We start from the raw sequence: 21,973 nt of genomic DNA, 5'->3' as shown, positions 1-21,973 counted from the left end.
CCCCACATGTATATCAACGTTTAGGTTTTCCTCTGGTCTTCAAAATTTCAAATGGTTCTAAGCACTATCTGAGGTCATCAGTACTATCTGAGGTCATCAGTCTCCTAGCTGAGAACGACTTAAACCTACGACATCACACACATCCATGCCCGAGGCAGGATTCGAATCTGCGACCGTAGCAACAGCGCGGTTCCGGACTGATGCGCCTAGAACCGCTCGGCCACAGAGGCCGGCTCCTCCTCGATCGCTGACGCCAGATGCCGGGATGATTCCCTTAAGGTTTGCGGCCATTTTAATTCGCCATTCTGAGCGCCTGGTGTGTCTCTAATGCCTTTGTGGTCGATGGGACATTAAATCACAATCTGCCATCAAAGTTGCAACCGTGCCTTACATTATCCGCGATCTTCTCGCCAAGCACAAAGGCTAAGTACTGGAATAATGCGCAGGTGATTTCTGTATATAATGGCGCTACACGAACAGACCCACAAAATCACAGACAAGTATCTTTAACGTTGGATATGCTGCAGAATTCTTGAACACATTCTGCGTTCGAATGCAATAAATTTTCCTTGAAATAGAGAAGCTTCCGTCCATAATCAGATCCAGTCTAGAAAGCGTCGCTCCTGTGAAACTCAACTTGCCCATTTTTTCAGATGATATAATGCGAAACATGGATGAAAGGCAACTGGCAGATTCCATACCTAAATTTTAGGAAATCATTTGACACGGTACCCTACTGTAGTTTCTTTACCATTCCTTTATACGCAGGGTGGTCAGGAATACTTTGAAAAGCTTGTAAGGGTGTGTTATGCTGAGAAATGACTGTTAACAAAAAAAAGTTCGATACTTCGCGCAGTTACTGATGTTGAAGGTCTACTTTAGTAGCATTTACTCTAATAGTTAAAACTTAATGTCCACGCACTACATTCGTAGTGCTCCTGCCCATTACACTCATTACTCGCGGCAGACAATCTTACCGAGTCCTGTAAGTGTTCAGGAAATGTGTGTGCATCCAGCACAGAAGAAGGTCAGTGGCCGGTTAGCCTTAACTCTTACAGGAGTCGGTAAGATTGTCTGCCGTGAGTAATGAGAGTAATGGGCAGGGGCACTACGAATGTAGTTTGTGGACATTACTCTGGAACGTCGGTCTCACGGGGAGCGTGCAAGGGATAAATCCCTGCAGTCGGACTATCCTCTGTGTCCTCGGTGACTCAGATGGATAGAGCGTCTGCCATGTAAGCAGAAGATCCCGGGTTCGAAACCCGGTCGGGGCACACGTTTTCAACTGTTCCCACTGATGTATATCAACGCCTGTCAACAGATTAGGATCTTAATTTAATTATCATTTTAGTCATTTTAAAGCGATTGTAGAACAATACATTCACACAATATGAGAGAACATGTAAAAATCTCATATTTATATACTCAACAGTTTCTGCAAGAACCAAGCATTTACACCGAAGCGTCAAAGAAACTGGTTTAGGTATGCGTATTCAATTACAGAGATACGTCTACAGGCAGAATACGGCGCTGCGGTCGGCAACGTTTATATAAGACAACAAGTGTCTGGCGCAGTTGGTAGATCGGTTATTGCAACTGCAATGGCAGGTTATTAATATTTAAGTGAGTTTGAACGTGGTGTTGTAGTCGGCGCATGAGCGATGGGACACAGCAGCTCCGAGATAGCGATGAAGTGGGGATTTTCCCATACGACCGACCATTTCACTAGTGTTTCATCAGTATCAGGAATCCGGTAAAACATCAAATCTCCGACATCGCTGCTGCTAGAAAAAAATTCGGCAAGAACGGGACCGACGACGACTGAAGAGAATTGTTCAACGTGACAGAAGTGTGGCCCATCCACTAACTGCTGCAGATTTCAATGCTGGGCTATCAACAAGGGTCAGCGAGCGAACCATTCAACGAAACATCATCGATATGGGCTTTCGGAGCCGAAGTCCGACTCGTGTACCCTTAATGACAGCACGACACAAAGCTTTATGTCTCGCCTGGGACCGTCAACACCGACAATGGTCTGTTGATGACTAGACACCAAGTTGCCTGTTCGGACGAGTCTCGTTTCAAATTATATCGAACGGATGGACGTTTACGGGTATGGAGACAACCTCATGAATCCGTGGACCCTGCATGTCAGCAGGGGACTGTTCAGGCTGGTGGAAGCTCTGTAATGGCGTAGGGCGTGTGCAGTTGGAGTGATATGGAACCCCTGATACGACTAGATACAGGTGACCCGTACGCAAGCATGCTGTCTGATCACCTGCGCCCATTCATGTCCATTGTGCATGCCGAGAGACTTGGGCAACTCCAGCTGGACAATGCGACACCCAACACCTCCAGAATTTCTACAGAGTGGCTGCAGTAACACTCTTCCGAGTTTAAACACTTCCGTTGGCCACCAAACTCCCCAGACATGAACATTATTGAGCATATCTGGGATGCTTTGCAAAGTGCTGTTCAGAAGAGATCTTCACCCCCTCGTACTGTCACTGATTTATGGAGCGCCCTGTAGGATTCATGGTGTCAGTGCCCGTCAGCACTATTTCACACATTACTCGAGTCCGTGCCACGTCGTGTTGCGGCACTTCTGCGTGCTCGCGGGGGCCCTGCACGATATTAGGCAGGTATACCAGTTTCTTTGGCTCTCAATTGTATATAGCCAATTTGACTTTGTCAGGATAGTATGGTACTACTCTCCACAAGTGATCTGATGAACAGACGGTTCAGTAATCTGCCGCTGTTTGCTGATGACGCGACAGTACACGAGAGAGTATCGTTGTTTGGTGACTGCATGAGGATAAAGGACCACTTGACAAAATTACTAGTTTGTGTGATGAACGGCAGCTCGCTCTAAATGTGGAAAAATGCAAATTACGCGGGTGGGTTCGAAAACTAAACCCTTAATGTTCGAATATACCATTAGCAGGGCGCTGCTTGACGCGGTCACATCGTTTAACCATCTGGCCGTAATGTTGCAAGGCCGTATGAAATGGAACGAACAGTATCAGGGAAGAAAAATGGTCTGCCTCGGTTTTGGGAGTATTTTAGGAAGTATTGTTCATCTCTAAAGGAGATCGTGTATCGAACAGTAGTGCGACCCATTCCTGAGTATTGATTGAGTGTCTGCGATCCCCACAAGGTCGGATTAAAGGAAGACATCGAAGCAACTCAGACGCGTGCTACTTAACTTGTTAGCGATAGGTTCAATCAATAAGCAGCTGTTGTGGAGCTGCTTTGTGATCAGAAATGGGAAACCCTGGGACGAGAACACCATTATTTGCGCGAAACACTGTTGAGAAGATTTAGAGAATCAGTATTTGAGGTTGATGCAGTACTATTCTACTGCCGTAAACGTACATTTCGCGTATGGATCACGAGGGTAAATAAGGGGAATTCGCGTTCGCACGGAAACGTATAACGATTGTCGTTTCCTCGCTCTATTTGCGAATGGAAAAAGACGAGAAGCGACTAGTAGTGGAACATTGTATCTCGACCAATGATCCTTACGGTGGATTTCAGCATATGTGTGTATGTGGCCAAAACGCAAGGGAAGGGTTCTCCCATTTGAGGATGTGCCGTTTACGATGCCGGAAAGTCGCTGCTGGAAAAGCCCACGGCGTTTTTGGAGACACGGTATCTGCTACCGGCTGGGATGGGAGCTTTATACTCACTCCAGTCTCCCACTATGACGCCGGCTGTGGAAATGCAGCTTTGTTCTGCACCATGTAGCAGTGCAGTTCTCCGCTGACGGCAGAGCGCCCTGTTTCACGTTGCTGAGCGTGCCCCATTGTAGCTGCCAGCTGCAGAACTACGTCAGCTGGCCTGCATACCCCCTTAGCTGGATTCAAAGACATTACTGAAGCTGGTGGCGCAACAGGAGCCTTAAACAGTGGAGACGTGCAGCTGACAGTTAGCAAACGGGATATCTAAGGTTTCCCTGGAAGAACGTTGTAACTTTGCACATCGTAGAGAGGAGGAAGGCAGACCAAGTACAAACATGATGAACAAAATTATAGCCACTAGTTTAGCGCCCGCTGCTTAACTCGCATAGACTGTATGGGCAGCAGAGATTTTTTTATTTTATTTACTCGAACTTTTATGTTGTTCACAAACTGCAACATCTTCTAAGCTTTTCACTCTAATTAAGAGCACTCAGTGGTTCACAACCCCAGAGCAGGATACAGCAGTCCACTCACCCCACCGCCGCCCCACACCGAACCTAGGGTTACCATGCGGTCCGGCCCCCAGTGGACCCCCCCCCCACAGGAACGTCTCATTTCAGGCAGGTGCAACCCAATGTTTGCGTGGCAGAGCTGGCGGTCGCCGAGGCAGATGGAAAACCGCCGTAAAAACCATCCACAGGGTGGTCGGCACACCGGACGTCGATGCTAATCCGCCGGGCGGATTAATGCCGGGGGCCGGCTCGCCTCCCCTCTCGGGAAGCAGTTCGTTAGACTGCACGGTTAGCCGGGCGGGCTTCCGAATGTACTTCTGTTTTTTCTTCCTCATGCCTTTTTCGTTCTTTTGGAGATATTTCCGTAGCAACTTTCAGCGCCTAACAAATATTTCTGCATATCTAACCGAGAAGTGAAATACCAATCCTCATAAATTTAGCTTTAAATATATTTAATGTAACGAAATACTTTGAAAGGTGGCTACACTGTGCCACTGCGCCAGAGAGTGCGCCAAAGAGTACTATTAAGCCGCCTCCACAGTGCGTGTTTAGAGTTCGTGGCAGTCTGTGCTTGTTAAGAGATCGGAGAAGACAGTGCGTGTTACGAGATCGTAGAAGTCAGTGCTTGTTGTGACATTGGAGAGGACAGTGTGTGTTAAGAACTCATAGAGACAGTGTGTGCGTGGGCAGAGCTCGTGGTTGTTGTGAAGTTGGAGCAAGATGTTGTAGTAAAGAGTGTAGTTCCATGTCCTATGCAGTTATTTGATGGGAGAGATAGCAGATGTTATTGTAATGAGTGCATTTCGTCAATATATATGAAGGTAAAATTTATAATGTTCCTTTATTAGTTGTGTATCTGAAATAATGTGTCACTACAGGTTCAGTCAACAAAGCATCTGGCTCGTGTCCTTGTATTAGAGTGAATTTTGGTTTTCTTGCGTAATTATAGTTTTTCTAAATTTCTTTTGTCACGTCAGTATAATTGGTATCAAAATTCTTGTCTTGTTGGAAAAGAACCGTGCCAGATGTGGGCGCTGAGTCACACTCCCACATACAGAACAGTTACATTTGTGCTTGGATTTTGTAGGTTTTATAGTTGCTGGGGACTTAATTAATTAACTGTGTTTATGAAAATTTTCTTACATTGTTCTTAGCAGTCAGATAGCGTAATAATACTAGTCAGGGCCAACCGATTACGAGACTTACGTAATCGGACATACAGCAACTAAAAAATATTTTCAATCATATATGTAATTAAGCCCCCATGCACGTGGCGACCGCTGCTTCGGATCGTCCCTTGGAATTTTTCTAATTGTGAAAATTGTAGACTGTAGTATTGTTGTAGTAATTTTGAGTTTAGTGGTTGTAGTCAGTATTGAGTGTGTAGATTTGGTAATTGGCATTCTTCTAATGGTATTTTTCAAAATTTAATTTTTATTGCCTTGTATACGCGTTTGACAATTTTGTGCAATTATTTCAATTGTTCGTTAATCGTGTTTGAGGGAAACATCTCGTGTGAATAGTACTGTTGGAGATAAGGAGTCATTGTGTGTGATTTTCGTACAGTGACGAATCTTTCGTATATTTTGTAAATGATTACGCGATCAATGAAAAAGGCAAAAATGATGAATAGTGAGAATGACGAAATTGTTCACATGGCGAACTCGCCAACAGAGGAAAACAGTATGGTGGATAATGAGGTGGAAAACAATGTGATAAGTCGGGAAAATAGTCCGGAACCATTTCAAAATTTTTCTCAATCAGAAAATTCACAGAATACGAGATCAACGATAGAAGATTCTGGAATAGTATCGAACACAGATAGCTTTGTAGCCATGCAGAAGGAAGCTGGTTTTGTGGGAAATGTGAGGGGTGAAAAGAATTTTGAAACAGTTACTATGGAGCAGTTGATGAGTGCTATATTAAATGTGGGATCACAGTTACGATCTGAATTAAAAACAGATATGGAAACACAAATAGGAACAATTAAAACTGATATAGGAACTATTAAAACTGAGATGGGAACGATTAAAACACAAATGGGAACAATGGAAACACGGATGGGAACAATGGAAACTCGGTTAGGATCTGAATTAAAAACAGAGATAGGAACAATTAAAACAGAGATGGGAACTTTGGAAACACGGTTAGATTCAAGAATAGGGACATGTTTCAAAAATATGAAAGATGAATTAAAGAAAGAAATCAGGGAAGAAGTACAACCGGTTCTGAATTCTCACAATAATAGATTAATTGCAGTAGAAATCAGACAAAGGGAACAGGATAGAGAACAGGAAGAAAGAGATCGCGTGATAGTACAGAATTTTTCAGAGTTAAATTTACAACGTGCAAAGGATAAGGAAGAAATATTTGAGAGAATCGAAGGATCCGTACCAAATGACAGATTAAATAACCTAACACAACAATATGAACAGCTAGCTACCAAATGTGACAATACTGAAACCCGAGTCGCGACACTTACGGAAGACGTAAATAAACAGAAAGAACAATTTGGTGACTTATCGGAAAGAGTGGAGGAAATTTCAGATAAACTGACAAATCTTAGTTTACATGGGGACAGAGATTCGGATGATACAGCTCCATTACCATTTGCAGAAACCGAAGAATACCAGAACATAAATAAGCATGTTGAAAATCAGGGAAAATTTAATGAACGCGTGAAAAGGGAATTTGAGGCATTACGAAAGCAAGTCAAGCAGATCGAAGCGGAAATTGTAGGAAAAGATAGCAGAAGAAATTTGGAATCACAGGTAGCAGAAGGGTTTGAAGAAAATAATTTGTTTCATTTACGGGATGCAACAAGAGAGCGCCAGGCGCGCGAACTTTACAATAATCGACATTCGGACCGGGACAGACGCGGTAGGTCTTTGTCGCCACGAGGCGAAAACTTTGATTATAAACACTTTTTGACTGTCCGGAAATTGAAGATCTTCCGCAATTCTAAGAATGACATACATCCATGTGCATGGCTAGATCAATTTACGTACGCTCTTCCGCCAGATTTGCCACAAAGTCACAAACTAGAAATTATGTGCAGCTATTAATGTCCTCAGGGGATTCACTACACTAAGTGAATATGTGCTGTAGCGAGCATAGGGCCCCGAGCTGTAGTGGTGCTATTTCTCTTTTAGTTTTCTGTACCGCTGCCTACTCTTTTACTATTCTTTGCATCTGTCAAAACAACTCTTCGACTATCAATCTATCTAGAGAGTAAGTAAACAATAACCGGATTTGACTACTTACCTAAATGAGATTTCGAAAATTACTGTTCTAACCTATTAATGTCCTCAGGGGATTCACTACTCTAAGTGAATATGTGCCGTAGCGAGCATAGGGCCCCGAGCTGTAGTGGTGCTATTTCTCTTTTAGTTTTCTGTACCGCTACCTACTCTTTTACTATTCTTTGCATCTGTCAAACCAACTCTTCGACTATCAATCTATCTAGTGAGTAAGGGAACAATAACCGGATATGACTAATTGTACCTAAAAGTGACTTTGGAAATTACCATGTGGAGTTACTATATTTTCTGCAGTATTCATTTGTAGCCTAAACGAAATTTTACCTGTTTATCTTCGTGACAATATTACTTCTTATGTTGACGACATTCTTATTGTTAAACGTTCTTGGAGTGAGCACAACAAAATTTTGGACTCATTATTACGTATCTTTGCAAGAGTTGGCATTACAGTGAACTTAGAAAAATCTGAATTTGGTCGTTCTCAGGTGAAATTTCTTGGTCATATTATTTCGACTGAAGGTATTCTTCCTGATCCAGAGAAATTAGACGCTATTCGTAACTACGCTGTTCCTACCACAAAGCGTGATGTTCGTAGTTTTCTTGGTGTCTGTAATTTTCTTAGACGCTTTGTTAGATTGGACGATTTGGCCACACCTCGTTTTTGCGATCTGCCTGGAAGGTTCTTTTTAAACGAAAATCGGTCGACAACTTTGTTTGGTTAGTTAGTATTCCTGATGAGTGGGTCAATAAATTGATTTGGTATACGCATCTCAGTTATGCACACTTTGGTCCCCGAAAATGCTTTCATAAATTACGAGAAAATTGCTACTTCAGTAATATGGAAAAACGTATTCGATCTGTTCTTGCCAAATGTAAATTATGTCAAATGGCTAAGCCTCCAACGATTTCTCACAGAGCACCGTTGTTTCCCGTCATTCCAGCGAAATTAAAGGAGATGGCTGCAGTCGATTTGTTTGGTCCAGTGGTTCGTTATACTAATGGTTTTGCGTACATTTTCGTAGCAGTGGAGTTGACGTCAAAATATGTGTGTTTTACACCTTTACGCAAAGCAACAGCTCGTTCAGTATCTAACGCTTTCATCAAACATTTTCTTAAAGAAGGTGGTCACGTTGATAAGGTTATATCAGATAATGGATCACAGTTTCGTTCTAAAATTTGGCTTCGTACTCTACAGCGTCGTAAAATTAAACCAATTTTCATTTCACTTTTTCACCCTCAATCTAACGCTTCAGAGAGATGGATGAAGGAAATCAATAAATTGTGCCGTCTTTATTGTCATCAGAATCACAGAACTTGGGATCAGTATCTTCATATTTTTCAAAACATTCTGAATGAACTTCCTAATGACTCAACTTCTTTACCGCCTCTATTAATATTAAAAAATAAAGTACCAACAAATCGCATTTCTGAAATCGTTCCTTTTCCGCCTTCACGGAAACTACGGCATTCTGAAGTTGTTAACCTGGCTCTACGAAATATTGCATCTGCGGCTGCAAGAAGAGAGAAATCAGCTAAACGTCCTGGTCGTTTAAAAACTTTTTCAGTTGGTCAAAAGGTATTAATTAAGTCCCACCGTTTGTCTCATAAAGGAAAAGGCTTGTGTCGCAAATTTTTTCTGCTTTATAACGGTCCATATAGAATTCGCAAAATTATTCATGATAACACTGTCGAAGTAGAAACTCTTAAATCTCGACGCTCTAAAGGAATACATCATATATCAAACGTTAAAATTTTTGTGGAATGACATACTTCTGAGAAACTAACAGCTACATGTAAACACGCAGAGAGTACAAGGATACCGCGCTGTGTTTTGGCGGCGGCACATACTCAAAGCAACAGTGAAGTCTGCGCGCCGCACAAGGCAGTCGTTGACCGCAAACAATTGCTTCCTACGTCACGCGCCTACAGCTGATCGAGCGCTCAGTGCGAATGCACTGACAGCCGTAAACAAACACACAGTTTAATTTCTCCGACTAAATTCAGTATAAAGCTATAGTGACTTGATGAATTCTGTTATTAACATTCAGTATTTTGCAGGATACGGTTCTATAAAATATTTAAGAACTTCAGGTAAACTCTGTGTGTCTCCGACGTTAAGACGACCTGCTATCGAGAAATTTTCAGGAAGAATGTAATTTCGAAGAAGAAACTAATAAACTAAAAAAGGTAACTATTAATTGAGTTCATTTTTTCAGGTAACATATTTCCACTTAGGTACGCACTTTAGACGTAATTTGCTGCTCGCGATTACGTGATTCATACTTTGTGCTAATTTCAGGTTCTATGAATTTACTTGTGAAGCGACGTGCTTGCGTACGTTAACTGATTTTGACAATGATTATTAATGAACTGGGTTGTAGCTTGTGTATATTATGCATCGCTTGGCTGCGCTGCTTTTTCACTGATGTCCTATTTTTTTAATTATGTGCCTGCTGTGCTTATTTATTTAAATTATAATTGTAACCTGATTAATTGTGCTGACTGTGATTATGTATGTATGTTGTACTTTGTGATTTATCTGCTTGCGCCTTCATGTTTACTTATTAAGATGACATATGAACATTTATTTGCTTAGGCTGATATGATGCTAATGACTTGTTTATTACGTAAGATATATGTTTGCTGCTTTTTGTATGGATTACATATTTACACATTTCTGTTTTGTTGCCATAACTGCTCTTTAATTTGGTGTATAGAAACGCTGTTGTACTGTGTATAAACATAGAGTTTAGGTCACACTACTGTATTAATTATAGATTGTTCGCTTGGCAGAGCCTCGTTGTAGGAATTGTGCTGCATCCTCTTGTTGACATTCTGTTCTCCACTGGTATATTTACTCGCTATTGCTTGTTTTGCTTACGCTCAGTGCCTTATATTTTTAAGATAGGAAAAGTAACTGCTATAATTCGACGAACGACATTAGTACAAGAAAGTCATAGAAGTCACATGAGCTGAGGTTTTATGGAAGCTGTATAAATTTATGCTAATAGGAAGGAAGCTAACGACATGACATACCATTACTAGGTTTAGACCATTAACAGTTATTAGACTGCATTTTTTTGTGAGCAATTGAAATAGGAAGTGACACTTGACACAAGAAATACTCCACATGTTTGCTTCTGTTTGCCATAATTCTTGAAGTGGTGTACACACTGTGAAATATTATGATCATTCACACTCCGTAATCGTACTTAATTACTGAGAGTTATTCGAACTAAGTATGTTAGAGGTCATGTATGCATTTCTTTGTTTATAATTTATAATGAGTAGAAAATTTGGGTCAGATGGATTACACAGAGGTTGTGTGTGGACACTGTGTCTTCGGATTGTATGGGATGCTGAATTGAAGTTGCATTAGGATTTTATCTGTACTTGTTCGAGGAGACTGACTAGAGGAAAGAGTTGTTATGGAAGTAAAATGATATTGGTGCTGAGGTTTATATTTATTGACGTATTATTGAGGTATAGAGATTATGTGAAGTTGATGATCATGGAGTTTTTGTGGACAAGAGGTAAGGTAAATGATATTGATGATAAGACGTTTTGAAGAAGTATTAGTGACGTATTGAGATTATGTGATGCTGTTGATTATTGGAGTTTTGGTGGATAAGAGGTAAAGTAAGTGAGGAGCATATTTTTTTTGTTGGTCTTATGGAACAAGGAGGATGAAGAGAGCAGACTAGAACACTAAAATAGAAGGAAGATAGTCTATACACACACTTTGTTAAATAACTAAGCAGTATATACTTTTTTTTGGAGAGAGGAAGTAATTGCATATCTTGGCTCACTGACAGTTGTTCAACAACAGTACATTTTGATCTGGCTTGGCAAACATTGGTCTTGACATGATGACTATGACGTTGACTAACTATTATTGACTGTTATACATTGCTGCCAGTACTACTTGATACACATGATGAACATCAGATTTTGACAGAATTACATTTACACAATTAACACTATTCAGTTACACAGTAGTACTTAATGTGGATGAGAGATGAGTGAGTGTGTTCTGTGTGTTTTCCTTTACTAATCCTAACCACCTATCTCCTAAATATTATTTTATTTGTTGGTAGTGGCTTGCACTGACACCCATAAATATTATAGGTTTACTGGTATTTGAGTATTTGTAATAGTTAATAGGACAATTATCTGACATCGTTTGTGTGTTTGTTATGATTTGTATGTTACTGTAAAAGCATTTGTATGTGCATTCAAACTATTGTTCATGCCTGGACTGTCTGATTAGTGAAGATAAATATTCTGAACTGTTACCTGCACTTTTCAACATGATGTGTGACATTTGGTCGTGTTTAATTTCTGCTGATGAACTGTGTGATCAGTGCTAGTGAATTTTGTGGAACTGCTTCGGCTGAGAGAAGTCACTGTTGCTGTGTGCACCTGATCAACATTGCTGATGCCACTAATGGACTGTTTTTACTGAAATGGTGTCACTTGTTGGTGTTTGCACCTACTCAACATTGCTGGGTGCAACTGATGAACTGTTTTTACTGAAATGAAGTCACTGGTTGCTGTCTGCACCTGCTCAACATTGCTGGGTGCCACTGTTAGAACTGTTTCTACTGAACTAATGTGACTTGTTGCTGTGTGTACCTCTTGACCTTTACTGGGTACCTCGGATGGATTGCTTCTACTGAAATGAAGTCACTTGTTGCTGTGTGTACCTCTTGAACTTTACTGGGTGCCACAGATGGAATTGCTTCTACTGAAATAATGTCACTTGTTGCTGTCTGCACCTGCTCTCAATATTGCTGGGTGCCACTGATGGACTGCTTCTACTGAATGGTGTCACTTGTTGGTGTCTGCACCTACTCAACATTGCTGGGTGCAACTGATGGACTGCTTCTACTGAAATGATGTCACTTGTTGCTGTCTGCACCTGCTCTCAATATTGCTGGGTGCCACTGATGGACTGCTTCTACTGAATGGTGTCACTTGTTGGTGTCTGCACCTACTCAACATTGCTGGGTGCAACTGATGGACTGCTTCTACTGAAATGATGTCACTTGTTGGTGTCTGCACCTGCTCTCAACATTGCTGGGTGCAACTGGTGAACTGCTTCTACTGAAATGATGTCACTTGTTGGTGTCTGCACCTGCTCAACATTGCTGGGTACCACTGATGGTCTGCTTCTACTGAACTAATGTGACTTGTTTATAATTAAGTCCCCAGCAACTATAAAACCTACAAAATCCAAGCACAAATGTGGATTTTGTAGGTTTTATAGTTGCTGGGGACTTAATTAATTAACTGTGTTTATGAAAATTTTCTTACATTGTTCTTAGCAGTCAGATAGCGTAATAATACTAGTCAGGGCCAACCGTTTACGAGACTTACGTAATCGGACATAAGTATTTTCATTATTTATTTAATTAAGCCCCCATGCAACTTCCCTAAAAATTTTCATCTCCTATCTCACTCGCGTAGAGGCTGAATTTCCAGTAACAAGGAAACACGATTTTTTTTAAAAATTTCTAACCGAGAAGTCAAATACTAGTTGTCACAAGTGCAGCCTTAAAATTTCTTTAGTAGTTCTTTCGTAATTACTTATTTTCAAAAAAAACTCAGCCACCATTTTACCTCCTTAGAGGTTGAATTTTCTGACTAAAAAACCAGTTTTAATAGTTCTAGCTAGAAAATTTCCTAACTGGCGACATACTTTCAAAAAGCCTTTCATCCCTTATTTTTCCCCATTGGGAATGGAAGTTCGGGCAATTCCTTCTTATATGATGCCTATGGTATAAGATCGACATTCTCTCCAAACTTCAAGTTTCCATCTTTAGCAGTTTGGGTTGGGCGATGATGAGTCACTAAATCAGTGTGACCCTACTTCACCCCCTTAGGGGCTAAATTTCCAAAACACTGGAACAAGTACTTTTTTATTTCTAACTGAGAAGTCAGATCAAAATTTTCAAAGATTTAGCTTTAAAAATGTTTTCATAGTAAAATATTTTCGTAAATGATCTCATCCCCTATTTCATCCCCCACAGGGATTCAATTTCCAAAATCATTTAAACACGCATTTTTTAAAATTTGTAGCCGGGAAGTCAAATACCAATTTTCATAGATTGAACTTTAAAAATACTTTAGTAGTTATTTAATAACAATATATTTTCAGAACAACCTTTCACTATTTCACCCACATGGGGTTAAATTTCCGAAAATGCTGCGACATATATTTCTTTATTATTGACCGAGAAACCAAATACTGATTTTCGTTGGCCTAGCTTCCAAATTGGCGTAATAGCGACATTATTTTACAAAAGAAGTTTCATCCCATATTTCACCCCATTAGGGTGGTCATTTCGAAAAATCTCTTCTTAAAATGTGAGGTCTACACGTTCGCCAAATTTTAAGTTTTTATCCTTAGTGGTTTGGGCTGGGCGATGGTGAGTCAGTCAGTCAGTACACTGCTTTTTATATGCAGAAACTGCAGATAGGTAGTTCCAGTTTTCCTTGAAAAGAATCGGAACATACTACCAACATATATTAGCATAGCACGTAGGATTTTGTCCGAAAGTCTGGGCTCACAGATTGCAGCTTGTGAAACCAGCCTCATTAGTAAGAAGTTTTCAATTAGTAGAGCTACTAAGAGTAAAGGGCGTCTTCTGCGCTACCCAGAATGATGCATTGTTAGGAATTCCAAGAGTATGGCAATTAAATTTGAAAATTAGGAAAAGGGGAGCCTTTTTTTGGTTAAAGAAATGCGGTTAAGTGGGAGTACGAAAATACTCGCAATTGAGGCCACTACTAAATAATTAATACAAGATTGCATATAAAAGCTGTGGCAAAATGAATGGGACATAGGCGCAGGCGGGAGAACGTACGAATTTGTCCGTAACATCAATGGGAGAGTAAAAATGAGATTTTTTAGCCCATCGAGTGGACTGATACATTACCTGACCGGTCATGGCCCGTATGCTGTGTACCTATACAAAATCAGAAGAAAGGCATTAAAGATGTTGGATCCAAAAGCAGCAGTAAGGAACGAAACAAGCTGGCACATCTTGCAGCCGTAAGATCCAGGAAGACGAAGAAGACTTCACGGGAGATTCAACCGCACGTTAGCATGCTGCCGTCCCGGTTGGACGCATACGCTGCAGATGGAGAGAACACAGCTGGAGTCGGGGCCCACTGAACGAAAAGGCTTCTCAAGAAGTTACATTGTGATGGTGTAAGTGATAACGAAATTGTGGATTCTAAGACGAAACAGTGAATAATGGATGGTTGGTTTCAGTCGAAACTTTGCTGACGTGCTACCCTGCGCCCGAGGAATCCAGCAGACAATGGCTACAATTTAAATGCGCCAAAGTATTTGAATAAAAACAGAACATATTCTACAGTGCTAACATTAGTAGTAGCAGTAGTAGTGTTTAGGTAATTGGTTAGGGGCTTTATTATAGTCTTGCAGTAATAGAAGTAGTTGCAGTATCAGCATTTTGATACTAATCGATTTTTTTAGTTAAGTGGCATGAATTAACGACGAATACGAGGGGAATTCAATGTGTTGATACTGAACGGTGGTGTGTTTCGAATGTTTTAGTCGGCCGCCCAGAATAAACGCGTGATTTCAACAACACTGGGCGTCGCGGTTATCACCTCCTTCGCAGAGGTGTCAAACGAAGGGGGTTACATGTACGTGAGGTACGCTGTGACGACATTCCCATCGTGTGGCACGCCAGCGGTAGCTTTCGGCAGAATTTTGGTGAAATTTGGTGCCCTTGTGACTTCATTAACCAACCTTACCGTTCATTTTAACTTCTCTGGTCTTTTATTCGCATTCATCGACACTTAGTTGTTTGGAGCGTCTCCGAGTCCAAGGGTGCGTTGCAGGGTTCCACCCTTTTGCACGATTGGAGAGCAAGATTGTAGACACCATTGAGCTAGATTTCAAACTTCCGCGTCGCAATGGGAGACAAGTACAACGTTTCGAAAAAGTTACCCTTTAATGTTATTGCCAATTGTAGTTTGGCCATTTCTGGGCAGGCAGCAACCCTTTTCAGGGCGAAAAATGTGCAGTGGCAACTTCACCCGTCCTGGCCACTTTACCCCATCGTCCCCTCCATGCACAGGCAAGGCTTAGAAATTTTAGTCGGGACAGTGTTGCCTCAGAAGAGACTTAGTTCTAATCCGGTTCCGAACAAGGATTTCGGAAAGTTCCTGCCCTGCAAGGAAAATACCGGAACTGAAAATTCCTCTTCTCTTTGCCTAAATCACGTCAACTCGGACTTGACTGAAATGATTTGAACGTAATGCGGACAGCGAGTTGAAATAACCTAAAAGAAGAGAGAGGAGAGAGAGAGAGAGAGAGAGAGAGAGAGAGAGAGAACAGAGAGAGAGTCTGTCTATTGGAACGTAAAAGGAATTATCTGATATTCGAGTCCCTCTGCACTCTACATAATTATAACATTTCGGTAAGATTCATTATATTATTCATTACACACACGTGTATCTAAATCGACGCGTCTGAGAATAGGAAGAAGGAAATAGAGATTATAATTTTTTGTGATTTCCCGTAGCTGTAGAAAGGCTTGAAACACAGGGAGAGAATATGAAAATTATATTATCTTTTCCTGTCCAGAAGTCAGCGAGACACCGCTGGCTTATGTTTTGCTCGAGAACCAACGCAGACTAGCGAAATGGCTGCTGCAAATTCCTTCGAGATTCTGCAATCGCCTTAGCAGAGTTCTACAAGTAGCAACCACCAGACGGCTAGGAGTCGCCTCCAGAATCGGAGCGTGGGAGAAGATCCAGCTGCAGCTGCCAGACTCTGGAGCTCGCCTCTGTCTGGCGGAACACTTTGCAAAGTGCATGAGTGACGGAAGTGTTTGGCCTTTCTTCTCTCAACCACTTTACTAGACGCTCTAGAATCTTACCACTGTGTTACGTAGTACACTAGTCACCAAAATGTACGCATAATCGGAGAACGAGGTCAAATTTTATGTACGAGTTGTCACAAGGTTTATAAAACAAGGTCAAGACTACAATAGTGTTCTATATGCTTTAAAGGTCGCTGTTTACGTATTTTAAAATGTCCAGGCTGTGGGTTTGTGGTCGATGTATTCGTATACTACACAATTTAATGACATTTTTTCGCCATCTGCCAAACACATGTACACTCCTGGAAATTGAAATAAGAACACCGTGAATTCATTGTCCCAGGAAGGGAAAACTTTATTGACACATTCCTGGGGTCAGATACATCACATGATCACACTGACAGAACCACAGGCACATAGACACAGGCAACAGAGCATGCACAATGTCGGCACTAGTACAGTGTATATCCACCTTTCGCAGCAATGCAGGCTGCTATTCTCCCATGGAGACGATCGTAGAGATGCTGGATGTAGTCCTGTGGAACGGCTTGCCATGCCATTTCCACCTGGCGCCTCAGTTGGACCAGCGTTCGTGCTGGACGTGCAGACCGCGTGAGACGACGCTTCATCCAGTCCCAAACATGCTCAATGGGGGACAGATCCGGAGATTTTGCTGGCCAGGGTAGTTGACTTACACCTTCTAGAGCACGTTGGGTGGCACGGGATACATGCGGACGTGCATTGTCCTGTTGGAACAGCAAGTTCCCTTGTCGGTCTAGGAATGGTAGAACGATGGGTTCGATGACGGTTTGTCCCCTCGACGATCACCAGTGGTGTACGGCCAGTGTAGAAGATCGCTCCCCACACCATGATGCCGGGTGTTGGCCCTGTGTGCCTCGGTCGTATGCAGTCCTGATTGTGGCGCTCACCTGCACGGCGCCAAACACGCATACGACCATCATTGGCACCAAGGCAGAAGCGACTCTCATCGCTGAAGACGACACGTCTCCATTCGTCCCTCCATTCACGCCTGTCGCGACACCACTGGAGGCGGGCTCCACGATGTTGGGGCGTGAGCGGAAGACGGCCTAACGGTGTGCGGGACCGTAGCCCAGCTTCATGGAGACGGTTGCGAATGGTCCTCGCCGATACCCCAGGAGCAACAGTGTCCCTAATTTGCTGGGAAGTGGCGGTGCGGTCCCCTACGGCACTGCGTAGGATCCTACGGTCTTGGCGTGCATCCGTGCGTCGCTGCGGTCCGGTCCCAGGTCGACGGGCACGTGCACCTTCCGCCGACCACTGGCGACAACATCGATGTACTGTGGAGACCTCACGCCCCACGTGTTGAGCAATTCGGCGGTACGTCCACCCGGTCTCCCGCATGCCCACTATACGCCCTCGCTCAAAGTCCGTCAACTGCACATACGGTTCACGTCCACGCTGTCGCGGCATGCTACCAGTGTTAAAGACTGCGATGGAGCTCCGTATGCCACGGCAAACTGGCTGACACTGACGGCGGCGGTGCACAAATGCTGCGCAGCTAGCGCCTTCGACGGCCAACACCGCGGTTCCTGGTGTGTCCGCTGTGCCGTGCGTGTGATCATTGCTTGTACAGCCCTCTCGCAGTGTCCGGAGTAAGTATGGTGGGTCTGACACACCGGTGTCAATGTGTTCTTTTTTCCATTTCCAGGAGTGTATAAACATCGAAAGCTGTAGGGCCTCTGAGTTAAAGCCCCGTTATGAGCTTTTCAGACTTCAACACCATTCGTCACGTGATACTGAATGCATGATTATCCCTGAAAAGTGACATCTTTCTCAATTAAACGTAACATATCGTCATAAGCACTCTTCTGGTGCAAAACCGAAATCAACATTTTCGGGACAAGGAGTTACCGTACTCGCTTGTGTAGTGTGGTCATAGAGATTTATAAACACCGTGATAATTTTAACAAAGAAAGGGAGCGGAAGTTAAATAAAATACGACTGCCGACTTTGTACTAATAGAATATTTCTGCCTCTCTATTTCTTTTAACGAAAAAGATGTCATATGTTAGAGATGACAATGTTTTTGGCATCACATGACATACAGTACTGCCCGGATAAAGCCCATGTTGTGACTCTAAATATCTCCCGTAGATGTAGATGAAACGTCAATAAACTACTTTATACGTCATCGACGAAAGCCTCTCAGTCCGTACTTTTTAAAACAAAATAATGATGTTTCGGTAGCATGCCGCTACCATCTGGCTCGTCACACTTACAAGTGCCTATATGTATGTACATATAAACCACTTGCTGGGAACAAGCTGCCGAAACGCATTGTGCTAATTAAATGTTAGTAAAAGGTGACCGAAGTCGTAATAATTCTTTCATAAGTTTACAACACACTAGCAGTCCTCAAAACATTCCAAATAATATGGATACATTTAAGAAAAACATTTCCAAGAGCTAAAATTCAGCCAGTAGGTCTGTCTCCAGGTATCACACATGCTTGGTAATGATTAGAATGGTTTCTAGAGTACATCGAACACTATTAGAAGTCCATCCCATTTCTGGAGAAAGAGTTCTCCAGATGTGTAAGAGTTCTTAGTGGCTTCTTACAGGTTGCTATACGTCTCCTAGAGTCGTGCCGGGTAAGCTCTCTTGGCTTTAGATCAGGGAATCACACTAGCCTTTCCACGCAGTGGTTATCTTCGTGTTCGAGATTATCATTCAATAGGCAACACAGTAGCTCCAAGCTGATGACCGTTATAGTCCCTGTAGAGCAAGTCTGAACCAAATGCACTTCAGCACATCACTTGTGTAGGTTTGGACGGTAACACCCCTTACACAATACTTTTCATGACCGAAAAGGTTTTTGTTTATGTCACTTCTGTGATTACATCAGTCATTGTTTTACTTCCAAACGATAGAGCAATTGGCAACGTTTCTGCAAGCAGAAGTGGCATTGAAGTATGTACAAAGTCATTCTTCATTCACTCAAGCTCCAACGTCGACACTACGAACTCCACAATGAAGTTGTTCGCAGAGGGAAACACATATCTTAGTCCCCTCTTTGTCTCTGGTGCTTCATTTTCCAAGTGACATTTCAAGGACGCACGAATCGATTTAAATTTGCAGTCGTTCTTTCCATGTGTCAACAAATCCAAATCACCCCAACTCACTGATACAATAGTCCGCCCCCGGTAGCTGAGTGGTTAGCGCGACAGAATGTCAATCCTAAGGGCTCAGGTTCGATTCCCGGCTGAGTCGGAGATTTTCTCCGCTCAGGGCTGGGTGTTGTGTTGTCCCAATTGTCATCATTTCATCCCCATCGACGCGCAAGTCGCCGAAATTCCGTCAATCGAAAGACTTGCACCCGGCGAACGGTCTACCCGACGGGAGGCCCTAGTCACACGACAACAACTGATACAATAAAACTCAATCAGATGAGAAGTATTCAGGCATGCTAATACACGAATAATAGTATTTTTTCACGAGCTCTATCAAAAATCACACAAATTATTGATTGAGATTGTTTTCTGCGCCCTTTAATGTGAGTCTGAAATCGATGCCATTTCATTTTAACTTCAACAAATATTGAGTGGGGGAAAGTAATTCTTTCCCGGAAAATATTTCGTGCGCCTTAAGATACACAATCGAAATTGCATGGTACGCCCCAGGTACAGATTATGTAAGGTGCATGAAATATTTTCCCTGGGTGTTGTGTGATGTCCTTAAGTTAGGTTTAAGTAGTTCTGAGTTCTAGGGGACTGATGACCATAGATATTAAGTCCCATAGTGCTCAGAGCCATTTGAACCAAATATTTTCCGTGCAAATGTTATTATGCCCGCCAGGTATAAGTCTTGCCAGCTGAATCCCAGCAGTCTTCTATCACCATGGAAGCTTCGTTTTCTGTCTTCTTTTTTTATATCAGTACCTTAGATGGTCTCCGTGCCGCAACTACGATTTCCTCTGTTAGACCCGACACCCGCTATTGTTCGATATATATCTTCCCGACTTGTCCTCCCTTACAATTTCCCCTCTACGGCTGCCTTTGTTACCGTAGAAGTAATTGCCTTCTGTCTTAACACATGCGCTATAATGTGGTCGCACTTAGCACGCCACGCAATACTGCCCTCCCCCATTCTTATCAGTCTTCCAAATTGGCAGCTTATTTCTGTAACACCACGGTTCAAACGCGTTGAGTTTCTTCATTTGCTTTATAAGTGCAAATTAACTGTTCTGAGTATATTGTCGAAACAATAGTTTACTTGTGCCATTTTTATACAGTGTGCCCCAGAAGGTATGATCAGTATTCAGGGATATGTCAGCAACGATCATTTGAATAATCATGGGTACTAAAATGCACACCAAGGGCTACGAGCACTACTTCATCCTGGATAATGTGAACCAAATCTGTTTTAGTGCAAGCTCTTTAGTTTCCATAGTTTGAGAGGTGGTATAGTACGGACCAAAACAAGAAAAAAAAAAAAAACCTGTCCAGTGAACATGGCCTCTAAGATCCATACCTTAAGAGCTATGGGCACTTGCTCGTCTTCGCTACTGTGAAGCACATCTCTTCTATTGAAGAAGTGCTCGTAGCTCTTAAGCCCTCTAGGGCCCAAATTTACTAGACTCTTTTGCTTCGAATGAACGTCCCTGTCATATCCCTGAATATTGACCACTCCTCCTGGAACACCTTGTATTTGTAAATTATCGTAGTCATCAACAGTCATTTGACAGCCACCTCTAGACGAAAACTTCATTTAGATATTTACGTACAGTGGTTGGCAACCATGTTGCTTCTGCATCCGTTGTGAAGTTGTCTACCCCGCTTACATTGGGTCATCGTCTCGGTTTCCTGTGGTCTCTTGAACTTCCCCGGTTCGTCCAGAATCCTCTCGCCTGGCTACGTGCTATGCCCACTTCAGTTTCATTTCCATTACAGCCATAACTACGTCTCTCACTCCTGTTTGTTCCCTGACCTATATCTTCAATTCCTAGTTTTTACTAGAAATATCCATTATGAAACTCTCCATCACTCACCGAGCAACATTCAGTTAATGAATAGTTATTGCATTAAATGGTGCCTTATTCGCATATATAACAAATAACCATTGGTAAAAGGAACGTAAAAGAAGTCTTAGGACCGGATTTGCTATCTGACATTTACCCACCGAACCATCAAACCACTGGCAATATTGTTTGTTCTGTTTCAATTTTTTTCCGAAAAATTTAAGTTTCATCTATTTTAAATGATATCATTTACTGAAAAGTTTGATGCTTAAAAAATGGTTCAAATGGCTCTGAGCACTATGGGACTTAACTTCTGAGGTCATCAGTCCCCTAGAACTTAAAACTACTTAAATCTAACTAACCTAAGGGCATCACACACATCCATGCCCGAGGCAGGATTCGAACCTGCGACCGTAGCGGTCGCGCGGCTCCAGACTGTAGCACCTAGAACCGCTCGGCCACCAGGGCCGACGTAAAATTTGATGCGCATTTTAGTATTTAAGTGGGTGTTGAAGTCAATAACCAGTAGCCCACCCACCTCCGATTTTTTAACAAATCGAACTCTCACTTATAAAAAGCACGCATCTTAATGTTTAAGACATATTTCCTGAACTATGTGTGCTCCAGCGATATACAACTACACGTACGTGAACTGGTGTCT

This window comes from Schistocerca piceifrons, chromosome 1 (assembly GCF_021461385.2).
Source record: "Schistocerca piceifrons isolate TAMUIC-IGC-003096 chromosome 1, iqSchPice1.1, whole genome shotgun sequence".
Classification (NCBI taxonomy): Eukaryota; Metazoa; Arthropoda; class Insecta; order Orthoptera; family Acrididae; genus Schistocerca; species Schistocerca piceifrons.
The sequence above is the reverse complement of the archived record's forward strand: the minus strand, read 5'-3'. Positions refer to the sequence as shown.